We start from the raw sequence: 10541 nt of genomic DNA, 5'->3' as shown, positions 1-10541 counted from the left end.
CGTTCGCTCCTACGTCACGCCACGTACGTTCCAACGCTGACGTAGCCGAGCGACTGGACGGATCCTTCATAGAACTGCGATGCTGTGAAGGCTTTCGGTCACTGGAGGCGTCATTTCCCGCTTTCGCTTCGCCTGTGGGGGTGGCGGGCTGAGCTCCAGCCACACCCTCTGGTTGTTGTTGTCCCGGGAGACCCGCTGCCGGTCCCGCGGCTCCAGACGTCTCCCTGTCCGCGACAGCTGGCCCCGCCGGCCGCGTGCATGCAGCAGAATGGCTCGAGCGGCTCCATCGGCTCTGACGGCGGCAGGGAGCGGCAGGCTCGGTCCTTCAGCCCGCTGCCCGCCGCCACTACGCGGGTGAGGCGCTTCATTCAGGAGCGACAGAGGACGCTCCCGCTGCCCAAAGTGATGGTGGTGTTCTCGGCCGCTGGCGACGCGGACAAACCGAGCGATGCCATGTCCAGCTCGGACCCAACAGAGGAGGGCGACGGCGTCCGCAAGCCGCCGGCCTCCCCGTCCCCGAAGCACCGCGCGCCGAGTAAGCCGCTCCGCGCCGCGCTGACCGCCACGGAGCCGCAGGAGGTGGGTAGGCCGCTTCACGGAGTCACCATTGTTAATCAGTGGAGCATTATTGATCCACTGATTAACAACTAATGGCGCCGCGCGAACAGGCTTCAATTAAACAAACCACTAAAATGTGTCCAGAGGCAGCAGGAGACCCGGCAGCCATTAAACACTTTACATCTCCATTAACCCCTCACTTTCACTGTTGGTGGAGATTTACTCTGCGGTCTGTGGTTGGCTAAGCCGCCGAGCCGCGCTGTGATTGGCTGGGAACCGAGTCACTGTGGGAACCGAGTCGCTGTGGGAACCGAGTCGCTGTGGGAACCGAGTCACTGTGGGAACTGAGTCGCTGTGGGAACCGAGTCGCTGTGGGAACCAAGTCGCTGTGGGAACCCAGTCGCTGTGGGAACCGTGTCGCTGTGGGAACCAAGTCGCTGTGGGAACCGTGTCGCTGTGGGAACCCAGTCGCTGTGGGAACCGAGTCACTGTGGGAACTGAGTCGCTGTGGGAACCGTGTCGCTGTGGGAACCGAGTCGGTGTGGGAACCGAGTCGGTGTGGGAACCGTGTCGCTGTGGGAACCGAGTCGCTGTGGGAACCCAGTCACTGTGGGAACCGAGTCACTGTGGGAACCCAGTCGCTGTGGGAACCGTGTCGCTGTGGGAACCCAGTCGCTGTGGGAACCGAGTCACTGTGGGAACCGAGTCGCTGTGGGAACCGTGTCGCTGTGGGAACCGAGTCGGTGTGGGAACCGAGTCGGTGTGGGAACCGTGTCGCTGTGGGAACCGAGTCGCTGTGGGAACCCAGTCACTGTGGGAACCGAGTCACTGTGGGAACCGAGTCGCTGTGGGAACCGTGTCGCTGTGATTGGATGGGAACCCAGTCGCTGTGGGAACCGAGTCGCTGTGGGAACCGAGTCACTGTGGGAACCAAGTCGCTGTGGGAACCCAGTCGCTGTGGGAACCGAGTCGCTGTGAGAACCCAGTCGCTGTGGGAACCCAGTCGCTGTGGGAACCAAGTCGCTGTGGGAACCCAGTCGCTGTGGGAACCGAGTCGCTGTGGGAACCGAGTCGCTGTGGGAACCAAGTCGCTGTGGGAACCAAGTCGCTGTGGGAACTCAGTCGCTGTGAGAACCGAGTCGCTGTGGGAACCGAGTCACTGTGGGAACCAAGTCGCTGTGGGAACCCAGTCGCTGTGGGAACCAAGTCGCTGTGGGAACTCAGTCGCTGTGGGAACCGAGTCGCTGTGGGAACCAAGTCGCTGTGGGAACCCAGTCGCTGTGGGAACCAAGTCGCTGTGGGAACTCAGTCGCTGTGGGAACCGAGTCGCTGTGGGAACCCAGTCGCTGTGGGAACCGAGTCGGTGTGGGAACCGTGTCGCTGTGGGAACCCAGTCGCTGTGGGAACCCAGTCACTGTGGGAACCGTGTCGCTGTGGGAACCGAGTCGCTGTGGGAACCGTGTCGCTGTGGGAACCGAGTCGCTGTGGGAACCGTGTCGCTGTGATTGGATGGGAACCCAGTCGCTGTGGGAACCGAGTCGTTGTGGGAACCCAGTCGCTGTGGGAACCGAGTCGCTGTGGGAACCCAGTCACTGTGGGAACCAAGTCGCTGTGGGAACCCAGTCGCTGTGGGAACCAAGTCGCTGTGGGAACTCAGTCGCTGTGGGAACCGAGTCGCTGTGGGAACCCAGTCGCTGTGGGAACCGAGTCGCTGTGGGAACCGTGTCACTGTGGGAACCGTGTCGCTGTGGGAACCGAGTTATGTGGGTCTTAGTTTAAGCGTCTTATTTCTATTCAAACCCATTGAACCCAAGTCTCTGCGGCGCCATTAGCAGCTTCCACCATTATTGATCTATAGATCTGTGATTGGATCAGAAATCCTGTCAGTTTACTGTCAGAAGGAATGTTTAGGCCAGATGATGCATAGATTATTATAATCCCGCTATATAAATGGATTTCCACTAAATTGACAGATGGATTAATAATTTTTTCCTATTGGATGATTAGATTGATTAAAATTCCCATGAGATGAATAATTGGATTGATTATTAATCCAGAGAGGGGAGCGTGGATGGATTATTGCAGTGTGATAAAGTTTTTATCACCTCTAACAGTTTTTGTTGGTTGATCCTCTTTGTCTTAGTTTTCCAGATCTGCAGCAACACTAAACTGGTATTTAAATGTAAAAAATTAATCACTTCTGTGTAAAATTAGTATTTCAATTATTCCATTTTGATAGAAAAATATCCCCCCTAAAATGAGCTTCTAAACGTGAAACAGTGTGAAGGAGCTGCTGCTGTGGAGGCTGGACAGACCAAATGTGACGTTTGGCTCCGGCTGATTCTGCTGTTGGACTCTGAGCTTTGATGTCTGAAGAGTCTGGATGTTTGGACCTGAAATGGTCCAAATCAGCGTCTCTGTTGGGTTGTGAGCAAAGCTTGGTGTTTGAAGCCACTTCCTGTTCAGCCGCTTTGCAGTCGGAGCAGCAATAGAAATATGTATGGTGTCTGGAGATGAAGCCAGAGGTCAGCGGGTCAGGCGCTGGGCTCTCTGACGTCCAGGCTCAGATTAAACCTCACAAAGTAGATTTTTGGGTTGAGAGGAAAACAATCTTTTTTTTTCTAGAACTAAAAAGCAACTTTTAAGGAGAAAACTGTCATTTAAACGGTTAAAATCTCAGAATATGCATAAATATTTGGCATGTATGGCAAAAACCGAAAAACTAATAATATGGAAAAACACATTTCATAAATTTTTGTTGCTGTTTAAAATAGATTGTTTTAGATTTAAGCAGGTGGAGCAATTTTATTGATAAAAAGAAATAATAATACCCCACCGTGCATTACTCTGGAAATAACAAACAAAACATGAGAAACTTTAGATTTCAATAGTTCAAATGATCAATATCTGCATCTGAAGTCTTGAATTAATCATTTCACAGCAAAAAAACAAAGAACAAAATCTTACCAAGTATTTTTGTCTGTTTTCTAATATCTGAATTCACTTGAAACAAAACTAAAGCAACTTACAGGCAACTTTTAGTAGCATATAGCAGCTTCTCTATAATTATTAATAATAATGAAACATAACAATAAAAAATGAGTTCAACTTGCAGTCCTTATAATGAGATCAGTGTCTTTGTTTAATAATCTTCATCCTGGTATTTCTCCCTCGTTATTAATGAATTATTGACTTTTATATGTAAACTTACTTTAGTTTATTTCTCACATATTTGAACTAAACTGTATGATATAATAAGAACAATAACAATAACGCTCGTTGGGATTCAGGTTTTACAGTGAAGAAGGATGAATGTTGCTATGGAAGCTGCTTCTGTTTGGTTGATCAATAATTGTGTTTGTGATCAGTTTCCAGAGGTGATCTCCCTGAACGTGGGCGGAACGCTCTTCACCACGCGCCTGTCCACGCTGCGCCGCTATGACGACACCATGCTGGCCGCCATGTTCAGCGGCCGCCACTACATCCCGCGGGACGCCGAGGGCCGCTACTTCATCGACCGGGACGGCGCTTACTTTGGGTGAGTCCGAGCGGGGCCGGCCGGTTCCGAGCGGGCCGGCCGGTTCCGAGCGGGGCCGGCCGGTTCCGAGCGGGGCCGGCCGGTTCCGAGCGGGGCCGGCCGGTTCCGAGCGGGGCCGGCCGGTTCCGAGCGGGGCCGGCCGGTTCCGAGCGGGCCGGCCGGTTCCGAGCGGGGCCGGCTCAAACGGCGGCATCGTGTTGAAGAAAGTTTTAGTTTGTGAAAATGAAATGTTCTCTGAGAGGCAGCTCGTTAAATTCATGGGGCCGGTCATTGAGAAGGGCTGCGCAGCGTGGCTCCAGTGACGTCACCGCCGGGGATTTTCTGCATGAAGCGGGAAATGAAACCAGGAACAACAGACGAAACATGTTCATGTTTCTCAGAACTTGACTGAGATTCCTGATGAAATAAAACTTTGGACAATTTCTGCAAATTACAAACAAAGCTTTTGGCATAATTATGATGTCACAATTTTCGGTTTACACAGCGTCCTGATCAAAGATGCAATGTGGTGAAGCGCGGCCGCAAGGAGGCGGTAAAGGACCAGATTAAAAATCTCCCCTCTTAGTTTTAAAACAGTTAGTCTCTTTAAAAACAACTTTTTTTATGATTACCTTTTCAATTCTTTGAATTCTTTAAATAGTTTTTAACTTCTTTACTTTTACTGTTTCAACATTAACTTTTAAGTGACTGAGGAAAATGGTTTTATGTCGTAGATCTGTTGCAGATGAATCAAAATGAAGTCATGGTGCACTTCTTATTATATCAGACAGTTAATTATTATTAACTAGAATCACTATGAACTAAATAAGTTTAATCAGACCAGATTTCTCCTGTTTTAGTTCAGTTAGAATCACAAATATCTATATTTGCTAAACACCAAAATCCCAAGAGAGGGAATATGTCAGGTTTAATTATTAATGTCTTTGATCAATTTTTAATTTTGGACTACATGACTTGTGTCAAACCTTGAATTCTAGAATAAAAGACGTCCAATTGACAGAAAATGTTTTCATTTGATGTATGTAAACTTCTGGTTTCAGCTGAACAAAGACTTTATATTTCATTTAGTCTCTAAAAACAGAAATCAGCCAAAATGGAAATTTGGTAGCTCAGTTTTACAAGAAGCAGAGTTTGAAAACCTTTTTTTATTTTTTGACAAACTTAAAACTACCAGAAGCCAGTTGAGTCATTTCAGACCTCAAATTAAATATTAAGAATCAGAATTGACTTTTAATGTGATTACTAAAAAATTGAACCCTCCTTTATTAATTTTAATGTATTTACTGTTTCCTTGGGGTTTTATTGACCTGTTTTTGTTCCGTTCCTGACTGAGGGATTTTCTTCCGTCTGAAGGGACATCCTGAACTTCCTGCGGGAAGGCGAGCTGCCGCAGCGGGACCGGGTCCGGTCTGCCACCAGGAGGCGCAGTACTACGCCATCGGGCCGCTGCTGGACCGGCTGGAGGAGACGCAGCCTCTGACCGGGGAGAAGGTCCGGCAGGCCTTCCTCGACCTGCTGCCCTACTACAGAGGTCTGACGCTAACACGGATAGCCGCTAGCTTTGCTAACACAGCTAGCTTTGCTAACACGGCTAGTCGCTAGCTTTGCTAACACAGCTAGCTTTGCTAACATGGCTAGCCGCTAGCTTTGCTAACACAGCTAGCTTTGCTAAACACGGCTAGCCGCTAGCTTTGCTAACATGGCGAGCGACTAGCTTCACAATAGTGACACGTCAAAGCGGCCTTCATGGCTACAGTTGGTCTAAATGTCTGAAAAGTGTGGCGTACTTCTGTCTCTTCTGGGTGGCTCTCTGCTACAGGGTGACCATGAATCCTTAAAAAGTCTTAAATTCATGTGTCTAAAATGAAAGCCTTAACACATCAGATCACTTTAAAAACTAAGGAAAAGCCAGGCAGCTAAGCTAAGCTAACAGTGGTCATGTAGGCTACACAGCCGTCGTTAAACCATTAGCATGTTTGCTCTTTTACAATGTAGAAACCTCAGCCAGCTGCCATGAACAGTGAAGCCATTCGAGCTTCACGCAGAAAAACTTTTTTAAAAATCCTTTATTTATAGCAAAGAGCCTGATGAGCCGAGGATTCTGGGTAAAATCACCATTAGCCAGAGGAAAATCTGGCTTTAAGCAGATGAATCTGTTATTATCAATGATTATTACATGATGAGAGCTAAGATGATAAGTATAGTTACAGTATTATTACAGGCTCTGCTGCAGAAGCTGCTCCTGTAGTTGTAATGATGTGTAGCCATAGCAAGGCAGCGTTATCAGTTACTATGTTTATGTTTTTATATTTAGCCTTTAGCTGCTGAGCGTGCTTCTGATAAAAGTTACCGAACATTGACGTGTTTAGACTGAACCGCTGTGATTTCAGACAATCTGGAGCGCATCGTGGAGATCGCCAAGCTGCGGGCGATGCAGAAGAAGGCGCGCTTCGCCAAGCTCAAGGTGTGCGTCTACAAGGAGGAGACGCCCATCACGCCGTACGAGCGGCCGCTCTTCAACTCGCTGCGCTTCGAGCGCCGCGCGACGCCAAGCTGTTCGAGCACTGCGACGTGGACGTGTCGTTCGGGCCGTGGGAGGCCGTGGCCGACGTCTACTGCTGCACTGCATCGTGGGCGACCTCGGCGGCAGAGCAGCAGTGCATCGGCGTCTGCGACAAGCACCCATCAACCACTACTACTGCAAGAGGCCCATCTACGAGTTCAAGATCACCTGGTGGTGAAAGGTGGAGCGGAACCAGGACCAGGACCAGGACCTGACCCGAAACAGGACCAGGACCAGAACCCAGGACCAGAACCTGACCCGAACCAGAACCAGGACTAGGACCAGAACCAGGACCAGGACCAGAACCATGACCCAACCCGAACCAGAACCAGGACCAGGACCAGAACCATGACCCGAACCAGGACCAGGACCAGGACCTGACCCGACCCGAACCAGAACCAGGACCAGAACCAGGACCAGAACCAGAACCATGACCTGAACCAGGACCAGGACCTGACCCGACCCGAACCAGAACCAGGACCAGAACCAGGACCAGAACCAGGACCAGAACCAGAACCATGACCCGAAACAGGACCAGGACCAGAACCAGGACCAGAACCATGACCTGACCCGAACCAGAACCAGAACCAGGACCAGGACCAGAACCAGGACCAGAACCAGAACCATGACCTGAACCAGGACCAGGACCAGAACCAGGACCAGAACCAGAACCAGGACCAGAACCATGACCTGACCCGAACCAGAACCAGGACCAGAACCAGGACCAGGACCAGGACCAGAACCATGACCCGACCCGAACCAGAACCAGGACCAGAACCAGGACCAGGACCCGAACCAGGACCAGAACCAGGACCAGAACCAGGACCAGAACCATGACCGAACCGAACAGAACCAGGACCAGAACCAGGACCAGGACCAGAACCAGAACCAGGACCAGGACCAGAACCAGGACCAGAACCAGGACCAGGACCAGAACCAGGACCAGGACCAGAACCAGGACCAGGACCAGAACCAGGACCAGAACCAGGACCAGGACCAGAACCAGGACCAGAACCAGGACCAGGACCAGAACCAGGACCAGAACCAGGACCAGAACCAGGACCAGGACCATGACCCGACCCGAACCAGAACCAGGACCAGGACCAGAACCAGGACCAGAACCAGGACCAGAACCAGGACCAGAACCAGGACCAGAACCAGAACCAGGACCAGAACCAGGACCAGGACCAGGACCAGAACCAGGACCAGAACCAGGACCAGAACCAGAACCAGAACCAGGACCAGAACCAGGACCAGAACCATGACCCGACCCAAACCAGAACCAGGACCAGAACCAGGACCAGGACCAGAACCAGGACCAGAACCAGGACCAGCACCCAAACCAGAACCAGGACCAGGACCAGAACCAGGACCAGGACCAGGACCAGAACCAGGACCAGGACCAGAACCAGGACCAGAACCAGAACCAGGACCAGAACCAGGACCAGAACCAGGACCAGAACCAGGACCAGAACCAGGACCAGGACCAGCACCCAAACCAAACCAGGACCTGACCCGAAACAGAACCAGGACCAGAACCAGGACCAGAACCATGACCAGGACCAGGACCAGGACCCGAACCAGAACCAGCACCTGAACCAGAACCATGACCCGACCCGAACCAGAACTAAGACCAGAACCAGGACCAGAACCAGAACGCAGCGCGGCTTTTGACTCTGTTTTCTATTCAGACTGACAGGATTTTACAATGTGAGCCTTTAAAATCTGCTTCCTGTTTCCTCCAAGCTTTTAGTTTGCTGTGGTTAAAACAGAAACATGAGAACGGCAGAGTGTTGGGGCAGACGGGGACCATTTTTAATAAAAGGATTAGCAGATTAAAAACACAATAAAGTCATAAAACGACCAGAAAAGTTATTTTCCTCTGTGAGGGACAGCGGCAACGTTCTGCTACCAACGATGATCTGATGCTGAGATATTTCATATCTGTAAAAACAACATGCTCAACATTCCTTCTTGAGATGTTTTGTTAGAAAACGACTTCATTCTGACAATAATTTGACTTTATTGTCGCCCAGATTTTCTCCCATTTGGGGTTTTATTCTGGCTTTTCCACGCCGCGTTTCAGACAAACATTTGAACGTTTTGGGGCTACAAATGTTTCAGTTCATCTCTGGATCTGTTCTGTTCAGTCGGCTCCAAATTACTACAAATGACATGAAACCCACCCAAGTTAACTGCAGTTAAACATTTTGAGGCGACAGTGGGAAGAAACCAGACGGTTCTCCTGGCTGAACAGGAAGCGACACAGAAACCAGATTTATCAGGTGGAAAAAGAAAAACCGTGATCCTGCCAACAATCCTTTCTGTGGGGAGGAAAACGAAAACTTTAATTGAACACGCATCAGTTTCCCGTTCAGGCCGAACCGCAGCTTCCTTTCACCCGATAGACCCAGCAGCTATGCAAAGGCGGCAGAATGAAGCAGACTTCCTGTTGTCCATGCTGGAGCCGTTGTTTTCATGTTTGCTGAAGCCACATCGTCTTCAGTCCGTTTCTCAGAACTTTCCCGTCGGCATCGGGATTCGCTGGTTTCCGTTTGGAGGAGTAGCCTTGGAACGCCCTAACGCCTCCCGTCCTGATCAATGGATGAAATGAATCGGGATGGATAGCGATCCATCGGCAGCGTTTTGTTCCATGTTGTGATGCGAAGTCAGATGTGAAATTTTCCTGTAGGTTTTGTGAACTGTGAGAAATATGTTCTTTATGCTGGGAAGGTTCAGCGTGTTTTTGTCTCATCATCACTACAGTAAGGAGATTCTCTGTTTTAAGGGAGAGATTTGACGGTGAATTTTTGCAGCCACTCTAGATGTTTGAAGTTTATTAGAAAATAGCGCCACCTTCAGGGAGAATTTTTTTTTTTAAAGCTTTTTGTCATTTCCATCACTTGAGTCCTGCTGTACTTGACTATTACTGAACGTATTACGGATGATGTACGTATTATGTTTGGTCACATCAATTGTTTTAACTGATTATTAGAATCTTTGATCAGATTTGATTAATTTGCCACATAATACTGAAGCACTACATTCTTCCCCTGAAACATGACTAATCTTTATGACTTCCAGTGTTTTTAATGTTTTTATATCACTGTTTATGTTTGTTTTAGCTTCTGGGAAGCTCCAGATCTCTAGTTGTCTTTTCTTTGTCTGTATTTAAAAAATGGAAACAATTTTTATGTTGTACAATAAAACGGTTTAACTGCAGTAGAATTTCTCTGCTTTTATTTCTTAAGTTTTGTGGAAAACATTGACAAAAGGTGTGCATACATACACACACACTATATATATAGTTGTAGTGGATAAACATCAGAGGAAAGCCGTTGTGGTAGATGTAGCAATACCAAGTGATTGCAACATCAGGAAAAAGGAGAAACTGGAGAAATACCAGGGCCTCAGGGAAGAACTGGAGAGGGCCTGGAAGGTGAAGACCACAGTGGTGCCTGTGGTCATCGGGGCCCTCGGGGCAGTAACCCCCAAACTGGAGCAGTGGCTACAACAGATCCCAGGAACAACATCAGACATCTCAGTCCAGAAATGTGCAGCAGTCCTTGGCACAGCCAAGATACTGCAGGACCCTCAAGCTCCCAGGCCTCTGGTAGAGGACCATATATAGATCTATGTATATAGATCTATATATATAGATCTATATATCCTCTGGTAGAGGACCCGAGCTCAGAGGATAAGAACCACCCGCGTGGGGTGAGAAGGGAATATATATATATATATATATATATATATATATATATTCTAAATAAACAGACTTGTTTATTTCATACTCTTAAATCCTGCTCTTTTGCATTTAAATAATTTAGTTCAGGTCTATATCAGTACAACCAAAACAATTGGGTTAATCAGTTATGTAAG

The 10541-nt window shown here is 48.9% G+C and overlaps 1 pseudogene; it reads left to right on the top strand.

Moving 5' to 3' along the window:
* Window positions 1-7408, top strand: LOC129373363 (BTB/POZ domain-containing protein KCTD7-like; annotated as a pseudogene).
* The last annotated feature ends 3133 nt before the right edge of the window (window positions 7409-10541 follow it).

Source organism: Poeciliopsis prolifica, unplaced genomic scaffold (assembly GCF_027474105.1).
Source record: "Poeciliopsis prolifica strain line A6 unplaced genomic scaffold, Auburn_PproV2 SCAFFOLD033, whole genome shotgun sequence".
Taxonomy (NCBI): Eukaryota; Metazoa; Chordata; class Actinopteri; order Cyprinodontiformes; family Poeciliidae; genus Poeciliopsis; species Poeciliopsis prolifica.
Note: the sequence above shows the minus strand (reverse complement) of the source record. Positions and strands in the feature narration are given on the sequence as shown.